This window comes from Cicer arietinum, chromosome 1 (genome assembly GCF_000331145.2).
Source record: "Cicer arietinum cultivar CDC Frontier isolate Library 1 chromosome 1, Cicar.CDCFrontier_v2.0, whole genome shotgun sequence".
NCBI lineage: Eukaryota > Viridiplantae > Streptophyta > Magnoliopsida > Fabales > Fabaceae > Cicer > Cicer arietinum.
This window is the reverse complement of record NC_021160.2, coordinates 32,185,847-32,197,291: the sequence shown is the minus strand read 5'-3', so window position 1 is coordinate 32,197,291 and position 11,445 is coordinate 32,185,847.

The following is an 11,445-nucleotide window of genomic DNA, read 5'->3' as shown; positions in this document are numbered from 1 at the left end:
AATCATGACGGCATGGAATTTAGGAAATGGTTCCAAGGACACAGAAGCTATGTGTTGGTGTTAACTCGAAGATGATGAGTATGGATGGATTTACATTAGACTAATAAGGGATTTCATGTAAGGATCTAAGTGGAGAGCTTTTTAAGAAGAGCATTAGATGTTCGCCTGGTAGATTTCAGGATAAGACTGGATGAAGTTTAATAACTGTCAAAGAGGTGTGAACACCCTGAAATTATTGAGGAGATAGGGATTCCATTTGGAATAGCATTTGGTGCTTAGGTATCAACGAAATAGGCTTGTATCGAAGTTAAAGGAACGCTATTACAGTTCGGTTAAGATAGTCTAAGCCACAATCATGGTTGTTGGCTACTTATTGACAAATTGAGGAACTGATCATCCTTAATCTCTTGTTGATAGTAAACAAAATCATGTTGAATGGAACAGACGAGTCTTACCGACTATGAAAGTGCGTAATGTTATTAAATATCTATGAAAAGGGATAGACGACACTTTCTTCACAAAAACATGACAAAGCAAGTTCTATCATGTAGGTTGAGTTGAGTGCAAACCTGGTGCAGTTATTACTCTTACTTTCAGTTTCGTAGGACTGTCAGGGTACGACAGGAGGTTTATTGAAGGTTGTGCTAAGATAGTGGCTCCATTGACACAACTCACTAGAAAGGATCAATCGTTCGCATGGACAGAGAAGTGTGAGGAAAATTTTCAGTTCCTAAAGAGAAAGTTGACAACCTCACTAGCATTGGTATTACTGCAATCAGAAGAACCATATGGAGTTTAATGTGATGCGTCTCACCAACGTTTGGGATGTGTTCTAATGCAACACAAGAAAGCGGTAGCTTATGCCTCAAGGCAATTGAAGATTCATGAGAGAAACTATCCTACTCATGATTTGGAGCTTGCTGCGGTTGTTTTTGCATTGAAGATCTGGAGGCACTATTTATATGGGTGCACGTTCACCGTGTTCAGTGACCATAAAAGTTTGAAATATTTGTTTGATCAGAAGGAATTGAACATGCGCCAGAGACGATGGGTGGAGACTCTCAAAGATTTTGATTTCACATTGCAGTACCACCCTGGGAAGGCCAATGTAGTGGCTGATGCGTTGAGCAGAAGAAGTGTATCGGTGTCTTCACTAATTATGGCTAGACAACAAGAGTTGTGGGAAGCTTTTAGAGACCTACACTTGAACGTAGAGTTTGCACCGGGAATTTTGAAATTCGGAATGATTAAGATCTCGAGTGGACTACTTGAGGACATTGCAAATTCTCAAGATGACGCCTTAATTCAGGAGAAGAGGAATCTATTAGTGCAAGGGAAGACGACTGAGTTCAAGATTGGGGCAGATAATATTTTGCGGTGTAATGGTAGGATTTGTGTACCAGAAATTACAGATATGCGGAAAACGATTTTAGAAGAGGCGCATAAGAGTAAGCTGAGTATTCATCCTGGAGCAACAAAGATGTATCAGGATCTGAGGCAGAATTATTGGTGGCCAGGAATGAAGAAACATGTGGCGGAATATGTATCCACTTGTCTAACTTGTCAGAAAGCGAAGGTGGAACATCAGCGACCCGCTGGAATGTTGCAACCTTTAGATATACCTGAATGGAAGTGGGACAGCATTTCCATGGATTTTATAACCGGATTACCAAAGACAAGGAGAAAGAATGATTCCATATGGGTGATAGTGGATCGACTAACTAAATCTGCTCACTTTTTGCCGGTAAGGACCACCTATAAGGTAGATCAGCTAACGGAGATCTACATTGCTGAAATTGTGAGGTTACACGGGGTACCATCGAGCATTGTATCAGACCGTGATCCGAAGTTCACATCGCATTTTTGGGGAGCATTGCACGAAGCGTTGGGAACGAAGCTACGATTGAGTTCAGCTTACCATCCACAAACGGACGGACAGACTGAAAGGACGAATCAGTCCTTGGAAGATCTGTTGAGAGCATGTGTATTAGATGATAGAGGAAGTTGGGACGATGTGCTTCCGTTGATTGAGTTCACCTACAACAATAGCTTCCACGCAAGTATTGGAATGGCTCCATATGAGGCCTTATATGGGCGCAAGTGTCAAACGCCCTTGTGTTGGTATAAAGACGGTGAGAATATGATTGTCGGACCAGAGATGGTGCAACAGACCACAGCTAAAGTAAGGAAGATCAAGGAGAAAATGAAGACTTCACAAGATCGCCAGAAGAGTTACGCGGACAAGCGTCGCAGACTTTTGGAATTCGAACAGGGTGACCATGTATTTCTGAGAGTCACACCTACTACTGGAGTAGGTAGAGCCTTGAAATCGAAGAAGTTGACTCCGAAATTCATTGGACCATATCAGATTTCTGCACGAATTGGGCCGGTTGCTTATCGGATTGCATTACCTCCGATACTGTCCAATATTCATGACGTGTTTCATGTGTCACAGTTGAGGAAATATCTCGCAGATCCATCTCACGTGATCGAACCAGACACAATCCAGCTAAAGGATAACCTGTCGTTCGAAGTACCACCCGTGAGAATTGATGACAGGAAGATTAAGCGGTTGAGGACCAAGGATGTTTCGTTGGTCAAGGTGATCTGGAACCCAATTACTGGAGATGCGACTTGGGAACTGGAGAGCAAGATGAGGGAACAACACCCAGAGTTATTTATCGATGCATAGTTTCGAGGACGAAACTAATTTTAGGGGGGGAGTAATGTAAGACCCATAATTTTAAAGTACCATTTATGCATTTTTGGTGTACTTTGGATTTTGGCTCGGAGGCTTTTAAGCCAAAGTTAATAATATTTTGGAGTTTTATAATCAAAAAGATATTTCGATGCCAATTAGAATTTCTCGTCGATAAATAAATTGAATTTAACTGCGGAAAATACTTTACGGTTAATTTAAGGCGTTTCGGGTGAAAAGGTAATTTAATAAATATCTAGATTTTGAGATATTTGTTAAGTTATATTTATTTTATATATATATGTTTGCTTGGAGGGAAAAAGAAAGGAAAACTAGAAGGAAGGAAAAGGAAAAGAAAATAGTATATAAAGGAAGGAAGGAAAAAGGAAGAAAGGAAAAACAAAGGAAAGAAAAAGAAAGGAAGGAAAATTGGAATTTCCATCTCCTTCCTCTGATTGACTGCGGCCAAAATTACCTCCTTTCTCCCATTCTCATTTTCGTCACTTTCTTTTCTTCAAAACTAGTAACCCAAGGTTGGGTGAGAGTTAGATCAAGGTTTTCGCAACTCCACTCTTCCTCTTTGATTCGAAAACGAAGAAAAACGGTTTTTGAGATCCAAACACAAACCCCTCCGTTTCTTCTAGATCCAAACCTCATTTCTCGAAGAGATAGAAGGGAAAGTTGCTCACCACCACGCTACGGTGCTAGTGAAATAATTTGGAAGCGGCGTTGCGAGCGGAGATTTTACCGGAATTACTCGCGGTACCGGAAACGCGCGTTAAAGCTAACGTTGAGGTAAGGGCTCCTTCCAAACTTCTAGCTTGCATTAGGGACTTATCTGTAGTTGTGTGGGAAGGAATTTGTTAGGGTTAAATGTATCGATTTGGGGAAAAACGAAACTAGTGCGTTATGGGTAAAAACCTTAGAGTTAGGTTTTGTTTATAGTGATGAATGTTTCGTGGTAAATGAAATTTGATGTATCTGGGTGTTATGTTGCGTGATTTGTGTTCGTTGTATTTGGTGTGTTCGTACTTGATGTTTGTTAATTGGTGTGGTTGTTGTGAATTATGGTTTGAATGTGAAAGTATGTTTGAATTTGTTTCTGTGGAATTTGAAAACCATTAGAGTTAAACGAGTATTAAAAATGGGGAATCTTTTAATACCTCGGTTTACTTAATGTGTATTTGAGGAAAATGTTTAAGTTAACTGGGCGTTGAGAATGGGGAATCTCTTAATGTCTCGGTTACTTAACTATCGTTTTTGAAAATCGTTTCGGTAAATGAGTATTAAGAATGGGGAATCTCTTAATGACTCGTTTACTGAATGTTTTGCGAGAAAATCGTTTAAGTCAAAAGTATATTAAGAATGGGGAATCTCTTAATATGACTGTTTGCTTAACGTTTTGTTTTGAAAATCATTAAGTTAAATCGGTATTAAGAACGGGGAATCTCTTAATGACTTATTTAATTAATGTTGTTTGAAAGTCGTTTAAGTTAAATGGGTATTAAAAATGGGGAATCTTTTAATATCTGCATTTGCTTAACGATTGTTGTGAATGGAGTCTGTGTATGCTCATGCATTTCATTTGGTAAATTGTGTCGACCCGTGATAGGTGACACCTTGGTAAACTGTACTGACCCGTGATAGGTTGTACGTTTACGATTTACTATTTAGTAATTCGTGTTGACCCGTGATAGGTGACACCATGGTAACTGTACTGACCCGTGATAGGTGGTACATTTACGATTTACATTTTTGGTGAATTGTGCTGACCCGTGATAGGTGGCACCTAGGTAAACAGTACTGGTCTGTGATAGGCGGTACGTTTACGATTCCCGCTTTTTCTTTTAGTAAATCGTGTTGACCCGTGATAGGTGACACCATGGTAACTGTACTGACCCGTGATAGGTGGTACATTTACGATTCCCGCTTTTTCTTTTAGTAAATCGTGTTGACCCGTGATAGGTGACACCTCGGTAAACTGTACTGACCCGTGATAGGTGGTACGTTTATGATTTACGCATTTTAGTAAATCGTGCTGACCCGTGATAGGTGGCACCTCGGTAATTGGTACTTTGGCCTGCGATAGGCGGTACAATTATGATTTACGGCCCTTCGAGGAGGGTTTTGGTTTGGAATTCCGAGTCCATGCATTTTGGCATATACGCATTGCATTAGGGTGCCTGGCACGCGAGTCATGTTTGATTTGAGTTTATGATTGAGTGATTCGAATTTTGATTTATCGTGATAACTGAGATGAAGGTGTTAAGTGCTATGTGTTGTGTATTGTGTGTGAGTATGATGGTTATCGAACCTTTGTGTGTCGTAGTAATCGCGTAGAAATTGCTAAGTGTTAAGTGGTGAACTTGATTAGGAATGACTTAGGTTAATTCATGAATTTTTGGAAAACTGATCAGGGAAATCGATTTCCCAATCGATTGGATGGGTAAACAGGGACTTGGCCAATTCACAAAATCGATTAGCCAATCGATTTCGAAAACAATTTTCAAAGGAATCAGTTAAGAAATCGATTGCCCAATCGATTAGGCCTTAAGTCAGGGGCTCAGGAACCAATCAATCGATTTACCAATCGATTGAATTCAGCCCAGGATTCTGTTTTCATTAAGAATCCCTCACCAAATCGATTAGGAAATCGATTGGCTCGAAACCAGGGGCTCAGGAACCAATCAATCGATTTACCAATCGATTGAATTCAGCCCAGGATTCTGTTTTCATTAAAAATCTTCACCCCAATCGATTGCCCAATCGATTGGCTCAGTGAAAATCCTCATTTTTAGTTGTATGATTAATTGCTCATGAATCTATCCATGCCCTGTTTTATCATGTGTTAATTAGGAGATCGAGAACTGCATTTTACCTTCATTTTCATTGGCAATGTAATGTATGAACTTTTCGCACATTGAAAATCCTGTTAAGGTGCATGCTTAGTTAAAAAGTTGTTTTGAGCATTCAAAAACTTAATTGCTATGTGTTATCTGTTATTTTCTGGTTGGTGACCCTTTACACTATTGTGGAAATCTGGGCTTTGCCCTCAGATGAGAGTCAGGACGGCCCTACTGGTTCGTACCCTACGGACAGGGATGGAGATGGGAATGCTTGACTGCGGTTGTGTTAGGAGGATCTCACGGGGCGCGTGGAGATTACTCAGGGTGTATAGTTTTTGGTAGGATGATCAGATTAGGATGATGTATAGGGACTAGGGGTCCTTCTTTTTGGTTTGGAGTATTTTAGTTTTGGAAAACTGTACTTATACAAATATTATCAGTTTGATATCATCTTTGAATGGGTTCCATGTACCATTTGATGTTTATGTAGAAATGTTTTGGATTTGTAATTGGAGAAACTTTTCCGCTGCTTGTAAATTATAATGACTCAATTATTTATCCAAAAGCATTTCCTGATTTATTCTTTGTTCGTTTTAATTACTTTTAGAAAAAAAAAAATATACCCTCGCTTTGAAAAAACTGGGTGTTACATTGTGGTATCAGAGCATAGGTTTAGTTTTCTTTGGGAGCTGTGGAACCTTGGTTATAGATTGTAGGTCGACCTATAAGTTAGGAGTTGTTATCTGATCATGTGTCGGTTTAGGTGACTTGAGTTGTCAAGTCCAATTTAATTGTGTGTTGTTAGTCGGACGTTAGTTTAGAATTATTTGAAGTAGTGTTAAAACTCTACTTGATGATGGTTCTTATAGGAAACCATGCCGCCCAGAAGGAATGACGCTCCGAGAGCCAACGCTAGGAATGACCAAATGGCGGAGGCTATGAACAACATGGCTGCTTCTGTCGCTGCACAGACCGCTGCCAAGACTCAACGGGATCTTGAAAAGAGGGGAAGAGAGATCCGTGCTGCAGAATCAAGAGGGTTGGAAGACTTCCGTCGTTACAATCCTCCTAAGTTCAAGGGGGATGAGGGTTCAGAGAAGGCGGATCAATGGATCCAAGAAGTGGAGAAAATCTTTGATATGATTAACTGCCAGGCTGGAGTGAAGGTCAGCTATGCCACGTATATGTTGCTAGGGGATGCTGAATACTGGTGGAGGAGTGCAAGGTTGTTGATGGGAGCAGCCCACGAGGAGGTGAACTGGGAATCGTTCAAAAGAAAGTTTTTAGACAAATACTTTCCGATGAGTACCAGGACTAAGTTGGGTGACGACTTTCTGAAACTTCACCAGGGGAGCCTGACTGTGGGCGAGTATGCTGCTAAATTTGAATCACTATCGAGGCATTTCAGGTTCTTCCGTGAAGAAATTGATGAACCGTTCATGTGTCATCGTTTCCAAGACGGATTGAAGTATGAGATTCAAGATTCCGTCTTACCTTTGGGAATTCAACGTTTCCAAGCGCTGGTAGAGAAATGTAGAGAAGTGGAAGATATGAAGAACAAGAGGGCTAGCCGAGTTGGGAATTTTAATTCGGGAGGCCCTAGTCGGGCGACTTATCAGAATAGGGGAAAACAAGTGGCTAAACCTTATAATCGCCCCCAGAATAACAACGGTGGACCGAGTCGCCCAGGGAACCAGAATTTCGGAAGGCAAATGGGGCAAGTGCTTCGATGTTTCCGATGTGGGAAAGAAGGACACTATGCTAGTGCTTGTACCACTAACATCCCCATCTGTCACAATTGTCAGAAGTCGGGGCACATGGCAAGGGAGTGCACGGCTCCAAAGGTGGAACCAGTGGTGAATGTAGCTAGGGCTACCCGTCCTACTGCTAGAGGACGCATTTATTGTGTGAATGCTGAAGAGGGAAATCCATCTGGTAATCTGATTCAGCGTGATTGTGAGATTGCAGGTAACACTCTAACTGCACTCTTTGATTCGGGGGCAACCCATTCCTTCATTGCTATGGACTGTGTGAATCGCTTGAAGTTATCTGTGTCTGCTTTACCTTTTGATTTGGTTGTTTCCACGCCTGCTAAGACCTTAACCGTAAATTCAGCATGTTTACATTGTCGAATGACTATTCAGAATAGGGATTTCTTGGTTAATCTAATTTGTTTACCGCTACAATCACTCGAGGTCATCCTCGGTATGGATTGGATGTCTTATCACTATGTGATCTTGGATTGTGCTCGGAAATTGGTTCTTTTCCCCGAACCAGGAGTTGTTAAGTATTTAGCTGCTAACAAACTCCGAGTGTCGCTAAGTGAAGGGACTCATGAGTTTTTGTCTCTAGCAAATGTAGAGGCAAAGATAAATGTGGAAATAGAAGATGTGATACTTGTCAACGAGTATCGGGATGTATTTCCAACGGAAATTCCAGGATTGCCACCGGTAAGAGAAGTGGAATTCTTCATTGATTTGCACCCAGGAACGGGACCCATTTCAATGGCACCTTATCGAATGTCGCCATTGGAATTAAATGAGCTCAAAGGCCAAATTGAAGACTTGTTGGAGAAGAAATTCATCAGACCAAGTGTATCACCATGGGGTGCTCCAGTTTTGCTAGTTAAGAAGAAGGACGGAAGCTCGCGCCTATGTGTGGATTATAGACAGCTCAACAAGGCAACTATCAAGAATCGTTATCCTTTGCCACGAATCGATGATTTGATGGATCAATTGAGAGGGGCCGCGATATTTTCGAAGATTGACTTGAAGTCGGGTTACCATCAGATCCGAGTAAGGGAAGGAGACATTCAGAAAACAGCTTTCAGAACCCGCTACGGACATTATGAATACCTGGTTATGCCGTTCGGAGTTACCAATGCACCGGCAATTTTCATGGACTACATGAACAGGATCTTTAATTCGTTCCTTGATAAATTCGTGGTGGTATTCATTGATGATATATTGATTTATTCAAGGACCGAAGAAGAGCATGGAGAACATTTGCGACAAGTTCTTGAGATTTTACGCGAGAAGCGATTGTATGCCAATCTGTCGAAGTGTGAATTTTGGCTAGAGAAAGTGAATTTCTTGGGACATGTGATAACCAAGGAAGGAATCGCTGTAGATCCGGCTAAGATTGAGGCGGTTCTTGCTTGGAAACAGCCTCAGACTGTCACTGACATACGAAGTTTTGTGGGACTGGCAGGGTACTACAGGAGGTTTATCGAAGGTTTTGCTAAGATTGTGGCTCCACTGACACAACTTACCAGAAAAGATCAACCGTTCGCATGGACGGAGAAGTGTGAAGAAAACTTCCAGTTACTGAAGAGGAAATTGACGACCTCACCTGTATTGGTGTTACCGCAATCAGAAGAACCCTATGAAGTTTATTGTGATGCATCCCACCAGGGGTTAGGATGTGTTCTGATGCAACACAAGAAAGCTGTGGCTTATGCCTCGAGACAATTGAAGATTCACGAAAGGAACTATCCTACTCATGATTTGGAGCTTGCCGCGGTTGTTTTTGCATTAAAGATCTGGAGGCATTATTTATATGGGTGCACGTTCACCGTGTTCAGCGACCATAAGAGCTTGAAATATTTGTTTGATCAGAAGGAGTTGAACATGCGCCAGAGACGATGGATGGAGACTCTCAAGGATTTTGATTTCACACTGCAGTACCACCCTGGGAAGGCCAATGTAGTGGCGGATGCGTTGAGCAGAAGAAGTGTATCGGTGTCTTCACTAATTATGGCTAGACAACAAGAGTTGTGGGAAGCTTTTAGAGACTTGCACTTGAACGTAGAGTTTGCACCGGGAATTTTGAAATTCGGAATGATTAAGATCTCGAGTGGATTACTTGAAGACATTGCGAATTCTCAGGATGACGTCTTAATTCAAGAGAAGAGGAATCTAATAGTACAAGGGAAGACGACTGAGTTCAAGATTGGGGCTGATAATGTTTTGCGGTGTAATGGTAGGATTTGTGTACCAGAAATTACAGATATGCGGAAAACGATTTTAGAAGAGGCGCATAAGAGTAAGCTGAGTATTCATCCTGGGGCAACAAAGATGTATCAGGATTTGAGGCAGAATTATTGGTGGCCAGGAATGAAGAAACATGTGGCGGAATATGTATCCACTTGTCTAACTTGTCAGAAAGCGAAGGTGGAACATCAGCGACCTGCTGGAATGTTGCAACCTTTAGATATACCTGAATGGAAGTGGGACAGCATTTCCATGGATTTTATAACCGGATTACCAAAGACAAGGAGGAAGAATGATTCTATATGGGTGATAGTGGACCGACTGACTAAATCTGCTCACTTTTTACCGGTAAGGACCACCTATAAGGTAGATCAGCTAACGGAGATCTACATTGCTGAAATTGTGAGGTTACACGGGGTACCATCGAGCATTGTATCAGACCGTGATCCGAAGTTCACATCGCATTTTTGGGGAGCATTGCACGAAGCGTTGGGAACGAAGCTACGATTGAGTTCAGCTTACCATCCACAAACGGACGGACAGACTGAAAGGACAAATCAGTCCTTGGAAGATCTGTTGAGAGCATGTGTTTTAGATGATAGAGGAAGTTGGGATGATGTACTTCCGTTGATTGAGTTCACTTACAACAATAGTTTCCACGCAAGTATTGGAATGGCACCATATGAGGCTTTATATGGGCGCAAGTGTCAAACGCCCTTGTGTTGGTATAAAGACGGTGAGAATATGATTGTCGGACCAGAGATGGTGCAACAGACCACAGCTAAAGTAAGGAAGATCAAGGAGAAAATGAAGACTTCACAAGATCGCCAGAAGAGTTACGCGGACAAGCGTCGCAGACTTTTGGAATTCGAACAGGGTGACCATGTATTTCTGAGAGTCACACCTACTACTGGAGTAGGTAGAGCCTTGAAATCGAAGAAGTTGACTCCGAAATTCATTGGACCATATCAGATTTCTGCACGAATTGGGCCGGTTGCTTATCGGATTGCATTACCTCCGATACTGTCCAATATCCATGACGTGTTTCATGTGTCGCAGTTGAGGAAATATCTCGCAGATCCATCTCACGTGATCGAACCAGACACAATCCAGCTAAAGGATAACCTGTCGTTCGAAGTACCACCCGTGAGAATTGATGACAGGAAGATTAAGCGGTTGAGGACCAAGGATGTTTCGTTGGTCAAGGTGATCTGGAACCCAATTACTGGAGATGCGACTTGGGAACTGGAGAGCAAGATGAGGGAACAACACCCAGAGTTATTTATCGATGCATAGTTTCGAGGACGAAACTAATTTTAGGGGGGGAGTAATGTAAGACCCATAATTTTAAAGTACCCTTTTATGTATTTTTGGTATATTTTGGATTTTGGCTCGGAGGCTTTTAAGCCAAAGTTAATAATATTTTGGAGTTTTATAATCAAAAAGATATTTCGATGCCAATTAGAATTTCTCGTCGATAAATAAATTGAATTTAACTGCGGAAAATACTTTACGGTTAATTTAAGGCGTTTCGGGTGAAAAGGTAATTTAATAAATATCTAGATTTTGAGATATTTGTTAAGTTATATTTATTTTATATATATATGTTTGCTTGGAGGGAAAAAGAAAGGAAAACTAGAAGGAAGGAAAAGGAAAAGAAAATAGTATATAAAGGAAGGAAGGAAAAAGGAAGAAAGGAAAAACAAAGGAAAGAAAAAGAAAGGAAGGAAAATTTCAAAACTTCATCTTCTTCCTCTAACCGTGACCCATTTTTCTCCTTTCTCCCATTTTCGTTTTCGTCGCTTTCTTTTCTTCAAAACTAGTAACCCAAGGTTGGGGGAGAGTTAGATCAAGGTTTTTGCAACTCCACTCTTCCTCTTTGATTCGAAAACGAAGAAATACGGTTTTT